At 31.5% G+C, this 14,845-nt stretch overlaps 1 protein-coding gene across 2 annotated transcripts in view; it reads right to left on the reverse strand.

Moving 5' to 3' along the window:
• Positions 1 to 447: 447 nt before the first annotated feature.
• The window catches only part of LOC129942510 (dynein beta chain, ciliary), a 64,053-nt gene continuing 49,655 nt past the window's right edge, over positions 448 to 14,845 (reverse strand). The window contains exons 33-34 of one of the 2 annotated variants that reach the window (XR_008781049.1): positions 1,705 to 1,942; positions 448 to 1,642 (exon numbers count right to left, since the gene is read on the reverse strand). The gene's annotated coding sequence lies outside the window, so the exon portion shown is untranslated. Of the gene's footprint in view, positions 1,943 to 14,845 lie in introns of both variants that reach the window. The other variant, XM_056051492.1, reaches the window with a different exon arrangement.

The raw sequence follows: 14,845 nt of genomic DNA on the forward strand, positions 1-14,845 counted from the left end.
TTGATAATTCTCAAGTAATTGAAGAGAGGACATTGCATCTACAAAAAGTCACTCTTTGTTGCGCTTTTTCTTCGGGAGGTGTGATTGAATCTTACTTCTTCGAAAACGACTGTCACGGAGCTCGGAGCTTTATGGTTATATGATAACCGACTTTTGTTTGCCTGCTATTTAAGAACACGACTTGGAAAATATGTGGTTTCAACGGTGCCACATGCCATGCACAAGTGCCGTGGAGTTAGTTAATGTGGCCATCAAGATCATGCGATTTGACACCACTGCACTATTGTTGTGAGGCTACGCAAAAGACCATGCTTATTCAGATAAATCTTTAACTCTTGAGCATTCAAAAACCAACATTCTTCATATTATGGCTGAGATACCTCCTAATATTATGATCAAAAAGTGGTCGAAAACTACTTCAAACGTTTTAAATTATGTAGTGTTTCAAACATATGATATTCAAACTTTATTTTTAAAAAAGAAAAAGTATTTATATGTGCTTTATTTACGTTTACTTTTGAAACCGACAAAGGAATAACCTTGTGTACTTGACTTCCGGAACTCAGAAGAAAAATGTATTCCTTTTTAAAATTCAATCATAATTAAGGTTTCTGTATTTGATGGTGCTTCAGGTAAGTTGACAAATGTCCCTGATCATAGAATTGTATACAGTGACGCTTAGTTGCAGGTTATCCACGTTTTAACTGCTGAGCTGACAATCTTGTAATAAATATTGATTACGATTTATCATGGAACATCAGGGTTCAAAATAAACATCAAAGTGTGAAAAAATGGGAAAAACTCGCTTTTTGCATGTTTCTGAACAAACCTAATTTTTAATATTATCTATATGAATATGAATATATTATTCGCACGTATTTGAAATTCAAATTGTTTGAGAAGCATAATTCTATTTCTTTATGACTCAATCAAGTGATGACATTGCTTTAAAATTTGTCTTGAAAATTCTTGTCATGACTGAATTGCTACTGATTCATTGTATTAAGAGCTAACATATTAGTATAGTGTTGTGTGGCTTATGAGATAAAAACTTTTCGAATTTTATTAGACGTACCGCCACCGCGTAGCCACCACGTCGTCGTCTTGTCGTGTCGCGTCGCGTCGCGACGGTATAGTCACTAGTATTGTCACTACCAAGAAACGCAAGGTACAAGATTCATTTGTATTAATTTTCATTGGTTTTGACGTTTTGTGTACAAACGGACACTGCTTTCAGTTTTACATCAGTCGTAAAATGTCCAGCCCGTCTTGAGTCCATCACCATGGAATTATATTATTTATTGTTTTTTTAATGAATGACAGCTATTAAGTGCCCAAAAGGTGCTAATAAAGTGACTGTCAGTGAAGTATGGATAACGTATGGTATAGGTATCTTTGATGACTTTATCATACCGCTCCTGCAATGTTTAAGACAAGATTAATGCCCTCTTGGATCGCCATCGTGTCTCACCGTAACGTATTGACACTTTGATTGTATGAGCAATGTCCTGTCAGAGAAGCTCTCAGCATCCCAAGGCAAAATAACTCATCATTTTTATTTTCAGTAGCTGTATTCAGTGTTGATTTCTCAGGTTTCTTTAAATTAATTGCTGTCCATTTGTAATTTTATTGTAGTAGCTTCCTGTAAAGTGATTGTCAGGGCTGCGTGAAATGTTTTTATGATGAACTACATACTATATGTACCTGTGCATGCATATACGCGGGCAGGTAAAAGTTCGTTTACTTTAGCGATGCTGCATAGGTTATTCCATGTTATAGACCATAGACGAAGGTAAGTACGTCTTCAAGTGGGAGAAGTGATGTCGGCAAGTGTTTCATCTGCAAGACGTGTGGTCGATTCATAGTTCTGTTTTGTTTTGATACTACGTATAGGTATAGATATTGTACATACATATGTATATGTATACAATCGTACGGAACTCTTTAAAAAGTGAGGAAACAATTGGTTTTGTCCCGTTGATTACTACACTATTATGTTATTGATAATAATTATCAGACAAACATGTTCCAAATTTAAAACTTTTACTCTGAAAAAGCGCTTATAAATATGTGCGGGCACGTGCGGGTGTAGATATTACATGTATCATCTTGAAAGCATATCTTCTGTTTTGTTTTTGGTGAAAAAATTTGAACTTCTGAATGGTAGCTAAGGTATTATTATCAAGTGTTGTCAAAAATGGTTGGTATATATGTACATCCATATATTTTTTCATATAAAGGGTATGGGTATATAACATGAGCGTATAGTTTTCCTCAATGATGATAAATGTATAGCATTGTGGTATGATGGATGGTAATGATTTTTTCATCATTACAAAATCACGTGCATCAGATATTTGTCACGAGACATGCATAATTCCTGCTGTGGGTAAGCGGTAATACTGCAAGTCCATACCTACTGGAAATAATTGCATAATTTTAAATGAAATTTCATGATGCACACGAGTTTAAATATTAAATTTATGCAATTCGAGTGGTCAACGTGGGAATGGTTCAATTTGGTGTAATTACAGACGTGCGTGACTGCAAATATGGTATTTTAAGTTATAAGTTCTTTAGTTCAAAATATTATTTACCACTCGTGGGGCTAAGCGTCAATTAAGGAGATAGGACAATTTTGGGTCTTGAGTGTCCATGAACAAGAAAGCTAATAAAAAAACGCTGAACACGGGTGTTTCCATAATTGTGTGCCTTACTTAGATAGCTTCGACATGTGTTGAGACATTTTCGCAGATGGATTACAGCAGATATGTACATATGTTCAAAACATCATAAATTAAATCAGCGTTAGGCAGAAAGTGCATCCATATTTTTTTCACTGCAAAAGTTTTGATTTACAAATTTTCTGTTTTGTTTCTAAAATTAATCTTTAACTGAATAAATAATTTTCATGGAAAAAGATTGAAATTTTTGGAAAAAGAGAAACATTTGCAGGTCATAACTCATCGAAATTAAGAAAGTTGATTCATGCTGTCTTGGACATCAGTAGAAAAAACTACTGCGATTGCCCCACTGAGTTCTGATTTATGTTTTATCTGAAGTTTATAAACATTCAACGACTACTTAAAACTATACCTATGATCATCAATGCAACAGCACAACGCAGATTTTAGAAGTTTATGAAAACACCCTATTAGTAACAATCTAATTTTAATTATACTTAAGGCTGAAGTTTGAATTTACAGAAAGATAGAGGGTGAGGGAGATATAGAGAGATGCAGATAGATACACGATACGGTGATAAAGAAAGAGAGACAAAAATAAAAATAAATAGTATTTGAATTCAAAAATGATTTTTGGAAAACATATTTTCATTTTCCGATCTATACATACATATTAACTTTAGACGATACACAATGTAATGTTTAATTTAATACAAATAACAGCATGCAAAATTATAACAACCAAAAAAAATTGAACGTGCAATTTAAATATTTTAGCAAAAACAAAAACATTAAAAAAGCATAACTGATTTGTTTGACTTATATATTTATTCCGGCTGTACTTAAGAATATGAACATAATTCGAAAAGAAAGCTTTCATAAAACAAAGAATCAATGAATTTTAAGTTCTGTAGGTACATGAAAACAGTTTGAATATTATTCGATCTATCATTGAGTGAAAGTTTTAAACATAAAATAGTTTATGCTACGAACGAAATATAAGAATAGGTAATTGTTTAAGCTGAACACAATATCGTAAATCAGCGTTGCCTTGATATGTTATTTGTATTAGAAAGATAAAGTCTAATTGTAAGAGATGCGATGTCTCTTACAATATATAAATATAACATTAAATAAATATAAACAAATAAGGTGGCGCAACAATACTTTGAGAGGGCCTGGTGACCTACAACTCTAAATCATTCCTGTCTGCGGACAAAATTGTCAGGGATGGACATTATTATTATACATTTTTATTAAATATTTTAACGCTGATATGTGTATTAAAATACTTCACATCTAGTCTAGTATGCATAAAGAACACATGAATATTCTACACATTCATTTTAAATATTAATATTTTATAACAGAGCCCTTGAATATCCAAAACATGGAAAGAAGTTATATTTGAATAATAACTAAAACACATTTTAGTTAGACAGCAAATTGAACAAAATTCTTTCAATTTACAGCTGTTATCGAAACTCTTTAGTGAAAGCATGTATCTAGAAAATGTTGTGATTTTATTTTTGAATATTGAAACATATGGTAAAATTGACTAGTGGTGACATTTGTCAAAAATAATACTTTTTTAATAAATACGTGAATTATAGCTACAGCAGTTATGCGGTTCGATGCTCTATCAACTAGTCCCAAATGAAAAACTATAATACTCGCCCAAATGATAAAAACCGCGCCGACTACCACGAAGCAAATGATATAAAAATACGATCACTTATAGACAGTTTTTAGGCTGACTTCTAGCTTCTGCCTTTACTTAAAATAAATAATTGTTTAAAATTTACATTATAATACTCTAAAAATAATATGCAACCAAATTCCTAATGTCATGTAAAAACATATTTGTCATACAGTCATGCACGAGTACATATGTACGTAATGTTTACAAATTTGTTCAGATTATTGTAATTACAATTAATTTAAATTGTTAGCTAAGTAGTTTTAAGTTTAAGAATAAAATAACAGAGCCTAAAAAAAATAATTGTAGGCAAGCGATCCTTTGTAAATTGTGGACAATAAAACAAATTATGTCTTTAAGTCCTTTTTTTTATACTTCGTATGAATGGACTAGGTAATTCACTCATAAACTTTTATTGTAAATTGAAGGGTTTTTAAGTTCTGACTATGAGCTTGTTCATTCTTAAAATAAACAGAGTTTTTTTTTTAAGGGGGTTGATAGATTATTGGTGCATGCATCACCTGAGTTATTATATTGGCACGTGTCTTGATCGGTCTTGAAATTATTTTTATGTGACAGTTTAATTTCAGGTGAGCTGATGCGTTTGTCCAGATCATACGAACATAACATAAACATAAATAGTGTCAAGCGCCACCGGTGGTAAATAGTCATTAAATAACAATGTGATTCATTAGGGTCACGAGTAAAGAAGGCACATTCACAAAAGGATGCGCTTACTGAATTACTGACGTGCCGTGTAACAACGGCTAGGGTAGTTGGTGTGACTTTTTTTCTTTAATTCTAAGCACGTCAGGTTAAGCTATAAATGGCATACATATCGTGGGAGAAGGTCGATTTACATCAATAATGATGATGACTCTTTAAAAATGTTGTATTACAGACCTAGGGCGAACTATGAGTATTTCTCATCATATTACTGTCAAACTACATATTAAAAAGATGGAACCAGAAGTTGTCAAGCACTCGTTGTGTGAACAAAAAGTAGTTTAAGTATTCATTATGTTTATAATATTAAGGGGTAGTCCACAGATAACGCACGCAGTTAATTTTAAACGAGACAGAAAGTTTTAAGATAAGTGTCTTAATTTTATAATATTATGGTTAAAAGATCTTTGTACGACATTTATGTGTGAAACAAAATATCGGCGAAATACTTGGAGAGCCATTGTTTCGTTTTTGGCAAGTGACATCTTCCTGCTGTATCAACATATCATCCTACTTCATTTCCTTAATTTCTGGCCCCAAAAGCTTCGTTTTTATTTCTCTTATATTTTTACATTTTCTAAGAAACAAAATAAACTTTTATTATAAAAACGTGAAAACATCTCTTTCTGAAAAAAAACTTAAAAGGCAAGAAAAAAACGCCTTATAGAATCAAACAAATCGGTTTGATAATAAATTGCCAAAATTGTAATTCGCATCAAAAAAATGGAGGAATGGTAAAGTAACAACCAGTCTCTGATGCTAAAATAAAAATACCATCCGTTAAAGAGGGTTGCTATAAAAATAAAATACAGAATTTCAGGAGGTGTACCAAAGTTAGCCTTGCACCAGGATTTTCAAGTTTAGTTCAGATGAGCATCTCTATGCTCGTTTCTAACGCTGATCCTAATGCGCAAATTATCCATATATTGTTTGTAATACATATATTATAGGGTGTTGTTTTTGGTTGATCGATCCCATGGTAAAAATGTATTGGTAATGTCAAATGTAAGGTTTTCCCCCGCTGCTGTTTGTATCAAGTATCAATTAGCCTAGTAAAGGGTTATCTTTTGTAATGCGGTTAATCCTTAGCTCGTACGGGACACAAGACTGTTTTTTCATAAAATTATCAAATAAAAATTTCAAAGAAAATTCTTCTCCTATCGTTCTTTCCATGACTCATTGCAATCAATAGGTACATTATGATCGCATCACCAATAAAATGTTAGCACATCTCTTTGTCTTACTCGAATGAGGAAAAAGGTAGACATCGTGGAAAACGTAGCACGCTGAGTTATTTTAACGAGTGCCCGTGCACATGCGAAAATTAGATTCAATTATAATCGCATATCATTGCTTCAAATCCTCGATTGTCTTGTCTTATAGATATTTCTTAAGATATTATGTTTGCCCTAAATATTTCTACTTCTGCAAACCTAGTATAATCTATAGTATCAGACGTGCTAAAAATGAAAGTAATATCTTTTCAATGGACCGGTAATGTGACAAAGGGTTATTGGTTTTTTCAAAAACATTTTTCTCAATAAGTTCGTATTCCTCAAATAAGAAGTTAGGTAATGTTTAATAGGCAATAACTAAAAATACCCTCTTAAATACTACTCTGAGGGTGGTTGTTAGGCTTGTACTACCAAAAAAAGCTAGTATGAGCATGCTTACCAGTTGGGTGAACTGAAATGAACAAACAAATAACCATGGCACATCGAAACACTTAGAACATTATAAAGGAAAGTAATTACTTTGCATAAGCAAACGGCACATGCACGTCTTTTTTTCAAGTGGTCGGTCGGTGGTGCGCCACACCGCTGAGATGTTATCTTAAGTGGGAACGGCAGAAATTTCTTTCAAACATCCTTAATATGAAGGGTAGGCATTGTTATAAAACATATAAAATGATGTTTAAGCGATTTTTAAAACGGAATAATAAATTCAACGCAGATTAGAACAAAAAAGTGATTTGGAGGTGTGGAATTTGACAGATCATGGAAGGTTCTATTGATTTTAACTCTGATTAAACCATTTCTGTCTAAATTTTGTTAAGGAACAAAAAATGCAGCAATTTTTGTTAATAAATTATATTCAATAGCTTGCCGGTATATAAACATACATTTTGGATAGAGGCCGGTTAAAAAAATACAAACAAAAATGATTTAAATGAAAACCGCCAACAGTTTTCTGTGATCCCTTTCAGTTTTATGAATATAATTCTGAGTTGTTGGATTCCACACAGCTTGACTTAAATAAAATTAAAATTTCTAAACTTTTGCTTAGATGTATGTTAGTAATAAAAAAGGTTATACCAATGCCATCTACAAACACCTGATCACAAAAGAACCAGCACCCTTTTTCAACTTCTGCGACCAGAGCCCAACTTTGAACATTTCCCATATCCATGGCCAACCAATCTTTCAAAGAATTTTTAACTGAAATATTACCAAGTAATATAAAATTTGTGAACGAAATTATTACGAGACTTAATATAGGTACATATTAAACTTAAGTTTTCTCCAAATGAGCTGAAGGCCTTGGTAACAAATGCTCTGATAAATATTTATTGAATTTTATATTATTGTTCAATAAAGCATAATAATAATAAAAAAGGTTATTATATGTAAATGATAATTAATAAATATGTTTTAATATATTAGTAATTTGTTAGTAAACATTGAAAATTGTTAAACAAATAAATAAATAAATGCATTAAAAATCAAATGGGGTGGCGCAACAGTCCGTTGTGAACCAGGGCCTAGTGACTTACAACTCTCAACCATTCCTGTGTGCGAGTACTGTTGTCAGGAATGGAAGGGACCTACAATTTAAGGCCGAATCCGAACGGCTAGTTTGAGAAAGCACTTTTTCATGACAAGAATTACTCTTGAAGGTTTTGTCAATTCCTCGCAAGAGGCAGTACCCGCGAAAATTATTTTTTTTTTAAATTAAGGTGACACAGGCAGGGATTGAACCCAAGACCCCTTGCATGACAGTCCAACGCACTAACCATCATGCTACGGGTACTACAAATAAATGCATTAGTTTATAAATAAATGACTTAATGAAAAAAATTAAATAAATACATAAATGAAATGAAGTAAATAAATAAACATAAAAGCATATACAAACAATACATAAATAATGAACATATATAAAATAAATTTATTAATTAAAAATTTAACGAGCAATATTTAAACATGCGAATAGTTCAAATTAAGAAAAACATATCGGAAAAATCGGTAATGAATCAATTGATTAATAAGAGGATTTTCAGAAATTTCACAATTTAGCAAGAAGGTGTTAGTCAGTTTATTGATTCTTTGAGAAACCAATTCAACATTTGTTTTCTCATGTAAGTCTAGGGTAGAATGATTACATTACATTACACACTTACTCAGCACATAAATGTAAATTTTTAAAAGCTTTTTTGTGATGCTTGCAGAAGACGTTTTACACATCATTTTCCAAAAACCTGGCATCCGTACAGAAGTATTGCTTATGATATACTACTTTTTGAATTATCATTTTATAGCCGTTGCAAAGACAGGACTACCCATTTATAAAAGGATACAAAATATTAGCAATGCTAACTTCGTTTTTCTTCGTTCCACGCTCCACCATTGTCGTTGTCATATTCTTACGTATTTCAGGAACTTAATTAATTGTTTTTCTCCAACTAGGTATATCACAGGATTTATGAAATTAAAACTTTATTATGGTTATATCTATTTACCTATCAAGAATGATCACTAATTATTGATATAATAATGGAGGAAAGCAGCTCAGCGAGTCATGTGCTGTGGTCTTTTCTGTTGAATAGAGCATAAACCACCCTTCGCATTTACATTTGCGATTTTCTAGTTGCAAAGTATAAACAACTCAGCGTGTCGAGCGACTCTGCGTCTGCTGTAGCGGTAAGTTTAATTTCAACAAATTAACTTTAACCTGCCGCTAGTTCTTTAGAATTCCATTTGGTGGTTGCCTCTTGTATTTTGTAGTGCAATTTTTAACAAACCCTGTACGAGATAAACTTTGATTGCGTTCCGTTCACCGTGCAAGTGTTTGCCCTAGGCGGCTGGCACACATTTTTGTTGAGGGTGCTTTGATTGAGAGATGATGAAAAGGTGGTGAGGTTTTTTAATATCGTCAAGGACCGGCGCGTAATGCCGGGGATGAAATAATAAAATTGGTTGTTTTCATACATATATGTTTTCCAAATAATAGTAGTAGCCTAAACATCCCAAGGGCTAAATCTTCCTTTGATTTCAATCAAAACGGATAAAACACCAGCTTGGGTTGGGGGTGAAGCACAAGTAGATTCGAGTGGAATTTTCGATGGTGGCACAATCTCACGCTGTTCACTAAGGCATAATATAAGGATAATATAACTTAGGAAGGATTTGTTTTGTTTAAAGAACAAAGAATGGTTTCTAATACATTTTTCAAAATTTGTCTTTTTATGCTATCATACAATCATTTGAATGTGTAATATTATTACTAGTAAGGTTGATGTGTAGGTATGCACAAACACATGTAAATATTACAAATTTTAGATATTTACATAAATAAATCATTAACTTAAAATTTTCTTATCTAGCTATTAATTTAAGAACTGATGTGGTAAGGAAATGTTTAGTGTTTTGACTTAATTTGCATTTCTGCATTTAATTAGAATCACACATTTTTATTTATTTGCCATCAGTAACTTCATAAGTAACATTCACAACTATTTGTATTTTGAGTATAATAGAAAGACATAGGAAATCACTAAGGGTATTCCTTTCACCAATTATAAAAATATTAATAATAAACAAAACTTTAATAATGCTTTTAACTTAACAAGAAGTGAATAATATTTAAGAGCATGGTGATTGAATACATGCTTATTGTAAGGCGTACTTTAGTAACGGTAACTGCGCTGCTGATATCTTGTCTCTATCTTGACTGTTTAATTGTGTAATTGTAGATTTGATAAAACATTCTGACTTTGGGGTTAACATACACAAACATTTCTTAGCATATCATTTGGGTAATACCTACATACAGTGAACATTGAACCTCACGAGATAAAATGCTCATATAGGTACACATATTTATTTAGAAATGAAAACAAAAAATATAATTAAAAAAAGTATGTTCATTTATATTAGAAGAAAGTAACTATTACGGAGAACGTTTTCGTATACGAAAAAGAAGTCGTCAAATCCGCTAAATTTCATACTTTGCTGCTGCTCATTTACACCCGTTATAAGGTCCTCAACAGATGGCAAAAAAGCAAGCTGATGGTATTTAACTAGTTATTCCTTTAACAATTGGCTTTTATTCTAACAGTTTTTAAATTTATTCCATTGGCAAAAAAAATCAATCTCTAAATATTCCCACAAAAATAGACTACTTCATTTTTCAGACACTTATTCATAAAAGCATTTTACTTTATGATATTTAATATCTAAGTCTGAAATTGATATTATTTCCTAAATTTTTTATTTCAATGATGGATTATAGAGGGGACATCGACTCATCCATCACATCCACTTAACTGTTTAAATATTTGCCAAAGAATAACTCTTGGGATTCTTAAATTTCTTTCCATCAACAATGCTAAAACGTTAGGAAGTTAGTAATCGCTTAATGGAGTCTTATATACATACCCCTGGCCCGATTGAAATGTAAGTAAAAATGGACATAACTTAACATTGTTAAACTTAATTAGCTACATGAACAATTAACTTTTTTAAAACTCAAAAACATTTTACCACGACAAAAACATATTTCCATTCATTGCTGCCATTTAACTTCAAATTCAAATCTCTGAAATCACTTAAAGAAGAGAGACAAATCCTTTGAAAAATGTAACTTTAACGCTCGTGCTTGTGTCATATATCTAAATAAACGCAGACCTCCAACGTTGATGTTGGCCTAAACTAAAACAAACAAACAAACCTCGATGCATCGTCAAAATTAACATGAGTTGAAAAGGACTCATCCTTTTTCCAATGCTGTATTCATGTTAAAAGGTTACCGAAACGAAAATAATACCGACCGGTTCCGCAACTTCAAAGTAAATCAAAATTGAGTAGTTTTAGAGAGAGGTGAGAAATTGAAGATTTCTATGTAAATAAAATGTAAGGCTCTCGAAAAACGTGTGTTTTACGTAGCCAAATTAAATACAATACAAAATACAAACGCATTAATGTTAACGGCATCTTCTATACCACACACCTAGAAAAGATAAGAGATTGAACAATCAGACTTCAAGCCCATGGCGATCGTTCTAATATGTACAAATGTTTTTTTTTTACCTCAAAGCTTAAAACAGAAATAGCAATTAAAAAAGACGGTTGGGAGAAGGTTAACATTGAATATCCCTTTATACTACACGCTTTCTACTGTTGATCAATATTGAATTTTTATTGCTGAAATTGTAAATTGTACAAATCAAGTTACGGCATATTGTCGCCAAAGAAATATGTTCTGTTTCATACACCATTGATATCTTTGAAATTTCTCCGAAACTAACTGGTCTATATTTTTTTAGGTATTAGTAAAGAAAAACGTAACAAGCAAACGTAATTTATGTTAAAGTGTAAAAGTCGGTGTCATCAAGCCAAATTTTAATTATTATGCTTCATTAATTTTTTTAATCTTTTTCTAATTACATACTTTTTAAAACGTTAATATAATTTTCTACTTGCTCAAAAAAACTACTTGTTATAATTTCATTCTGATTTCAAATCTTGTCAAGAAACAAGGACTGTTTAGTATTAAATGTTTATTTTTTTCTTATAATGTATTCTATGTTTAATTCGAATTTGTTCAAGAAAATAAAATCGTACAATTTCCGAAAAAGTTGTTTGAGTTTTTGAATACGATATTTGTTATTTGGAAAACTTTTAGCGGTGCAACAATAGTCAGATATTTCAACGTTTATCTTACCCCCTCATAAAAACTCACATCAATTTAAAATTTTGAAAAGAAAATACCGGTAACAATAACAATAAATAATTTTAACGGTATTAAAAGCTAACATTCTATTTCATAATTCTAAAGGATAATCGACATTTTAGTGAACCTGTTGCCTATATTATTATATTAAAAATTATTATATTATAATTTTTAGTATGGAAACGGAATGGAAAACCATTGGGCTTAGACAGACACCCCCCCCCCTATCGAGGTAATGTTCGGAGAGTAAATTTCTCAGATTTGTCTAACTAGGGTATGGAGCATTCTTTGTAACTGAATTTTATACGCTAATGAAACCGAAATTACGCCTCGGATAAGAAATGATCACACTTTGCGACGATTGGCTATTGTAGTCGGACAAAGGATGTTTTTGCAGGAGTTGGGCTGTTGCTAACTAAAAAACCTATGAGAAGTCTGATTTCATGTTAATTACTGCGGGCGAACGGATGTTGAAGGTCATGTTCCGGAGTACGTAACGTCACTATCATAAAGGGTTATGCCACAGACGAAAAAAAAGAATGATTTTACAGTAGGCTAACTTCCACTCCACCTATAATATGGAAGACTTGAATGCTAAGGTTGTCAATAACAACGAAGGGCCTATAGATGCGTCATGAGAAACATGGATTTGACAGTTGCAACTCTTAAGGATAACCAAACACCCACGGACTCAATATGTCTGAGGACCTAAGTAAGTATGTAAGTAATTAAAAGATTTTTAAAATACAAAACATATCACGCAATAAAACTTCCTTGTGTTTCATTTGTGCTTTGAACTGCATTAGAATTGTACTCTGATCTTAAAGTCATGTATTGTTGACAAATTGTAAAATTGATGCTATGGTAATATTTATTCTCCGAATCATTTAGCATAAGTACGTTAAAAATACGATTGGTTACCACGATAGGGGTGAGTATTTTAAAAACACGAAGTATATTTCAATCATCTCCCGACACAGTGCAATAATTAAAACAAATCGTCGATCCATCATGCACTTTCCTGCATCTTTTAAAAGATGATTTAGTTATTAAGATGTCGTAGTACCAGATGCAATAGTTTGTATTGATTTCATCAACGATAAATCCAAGAAGATCCACATAATTTACTTATGGTGGGTGCGACAGTTTAAATCTTAATAAAATTAAACTTTTCTTTTTTTGTTTATGCACTATTGCCAAAAAGAACCTAAAAGTAGGTTGTAAGTGGATAGGCTTAGTCACCCAAAATGTGACCACAACCTACTACACCCTCCGGATTCTCCATTAATTTCATCTTCATGATAGATTCCTGGATAACCACAAACAAAAACATCAATAAACCTTTGTTTATTATATAGAAATTACTTAGAGAGGAATTTTGACAACCACAAAAGGACAAAAAACATTTTACATGAATATTGCTCGAACATATCGACGGCTGAATGCTTAAATGCCCCATATACAAAAAAATTATTTCTCAGAAAACGAATTTTAAGGTTTGAAACATAATTTCGTAATTTTGCATTTGAAAATTTCGACCTTTTAATTTTTATATATGTACATGAATGGAATATTTCTTTTTTTTTTTTTAAATTTGAAGTCCTAGGGTTAAAAACATTTATGGTTATTTAAAAAAAATAAAAGTTTAGAAAAAGTCAAAAATGGATATAGAACGCTTTTCATACGAATGTTAAATCTATGAAAACCAAACTGCAAATTTCCTATGGATATAGAACCTTTATGCTTTTAACATTGGGAATTCAACGATAGAAAAAATAATAATAAAATATAAAATTTCTAGCACTTTTAATTTTTTTAAATCTATTTGTAGTGATAAAAAATATAAAACAAAAAGGAATATTAATATAATGGCTTAGCCCTTCCCTATATTACATTGGCTTAATTTTAAGTCGATAAAAAAGTATGAAAAATGACTTGAACTTTGGTTCTTAAAATTTCTTAGAAAAATACATTCAATTTTTTTCGGAATTGGTTTAAAAAATACTTCAGCATTCATAGTATTAAGTTTTAGTATTTTTGCACAGTTTTTCAAATTAATTATTCTGGTTTTTACCTTTCTTGTTTTTAACCATTTTAGTAAAAACAAAAAAAAAGTGCTTGAATATTATCGAAAAAAAACCTTATTAAGAATACTCTAAATGCATTAATATAGTTTGTGAACCTGAAGATATAGAAATAGTCTTATTAAAAATATTTTGTTCCCATTCTTTTTACCTCGTTTTTATTTTTTTTAAAATATAAAAAAAAATATTATGGCCTTTTTTGAGAACTTATCCTTATAAACGCAGCACATATTACTTAATCAGCCCTTAATCAATAAATATTTAATTTATTTTAGACAGGATAATAAATAAGTGATCTCGAAAATGTTACTTCTATTTATACTTTTCCAGCAGATTGCACTTTTGTCCATGGATATAGGGCACATAAATGTGGAAAATGGAAAAATGTCACTTGGTTTTAATAGATTGTGAGAGGTTACATCCTCTATATGCCATCTCTTGTGGATATGAGCATGAGGAACTTAAGCATTAAGCGTCTGTTTTAAAAACTTTAATAGAAAAACTGCCCCACCTCGTACAAATTTTGGAAATGCGGCAAATAAGCACGAACAGAACTGAAAATATGTGGTCTATGGAGCAAAACTGGTTTCTGTAACTTTATTAATAATAGAGATAGAGCAACGGGAATAGCACCAAACGAAAGAGAACATACGAATTAGTATAACTGCATCTTTAACTCAGTTTCCCGAAAAAGAGGTCTG

The sequence above is a fragment of the Eupeodes corollae genome, chromosome 1 (genome assembly GCF_945859685.1).
Source record: "Eupeodes corollae chromosome 1, idEupCoro1.1, whole genome shotgun sequence".
Taxonomy (NCBI): domain Eukaryota; kingdom Metazoa; phylum Arthropoda; class Insecta; order Diptera; family Syrphidae; genus Eupeodes; species Eupeodes corollae.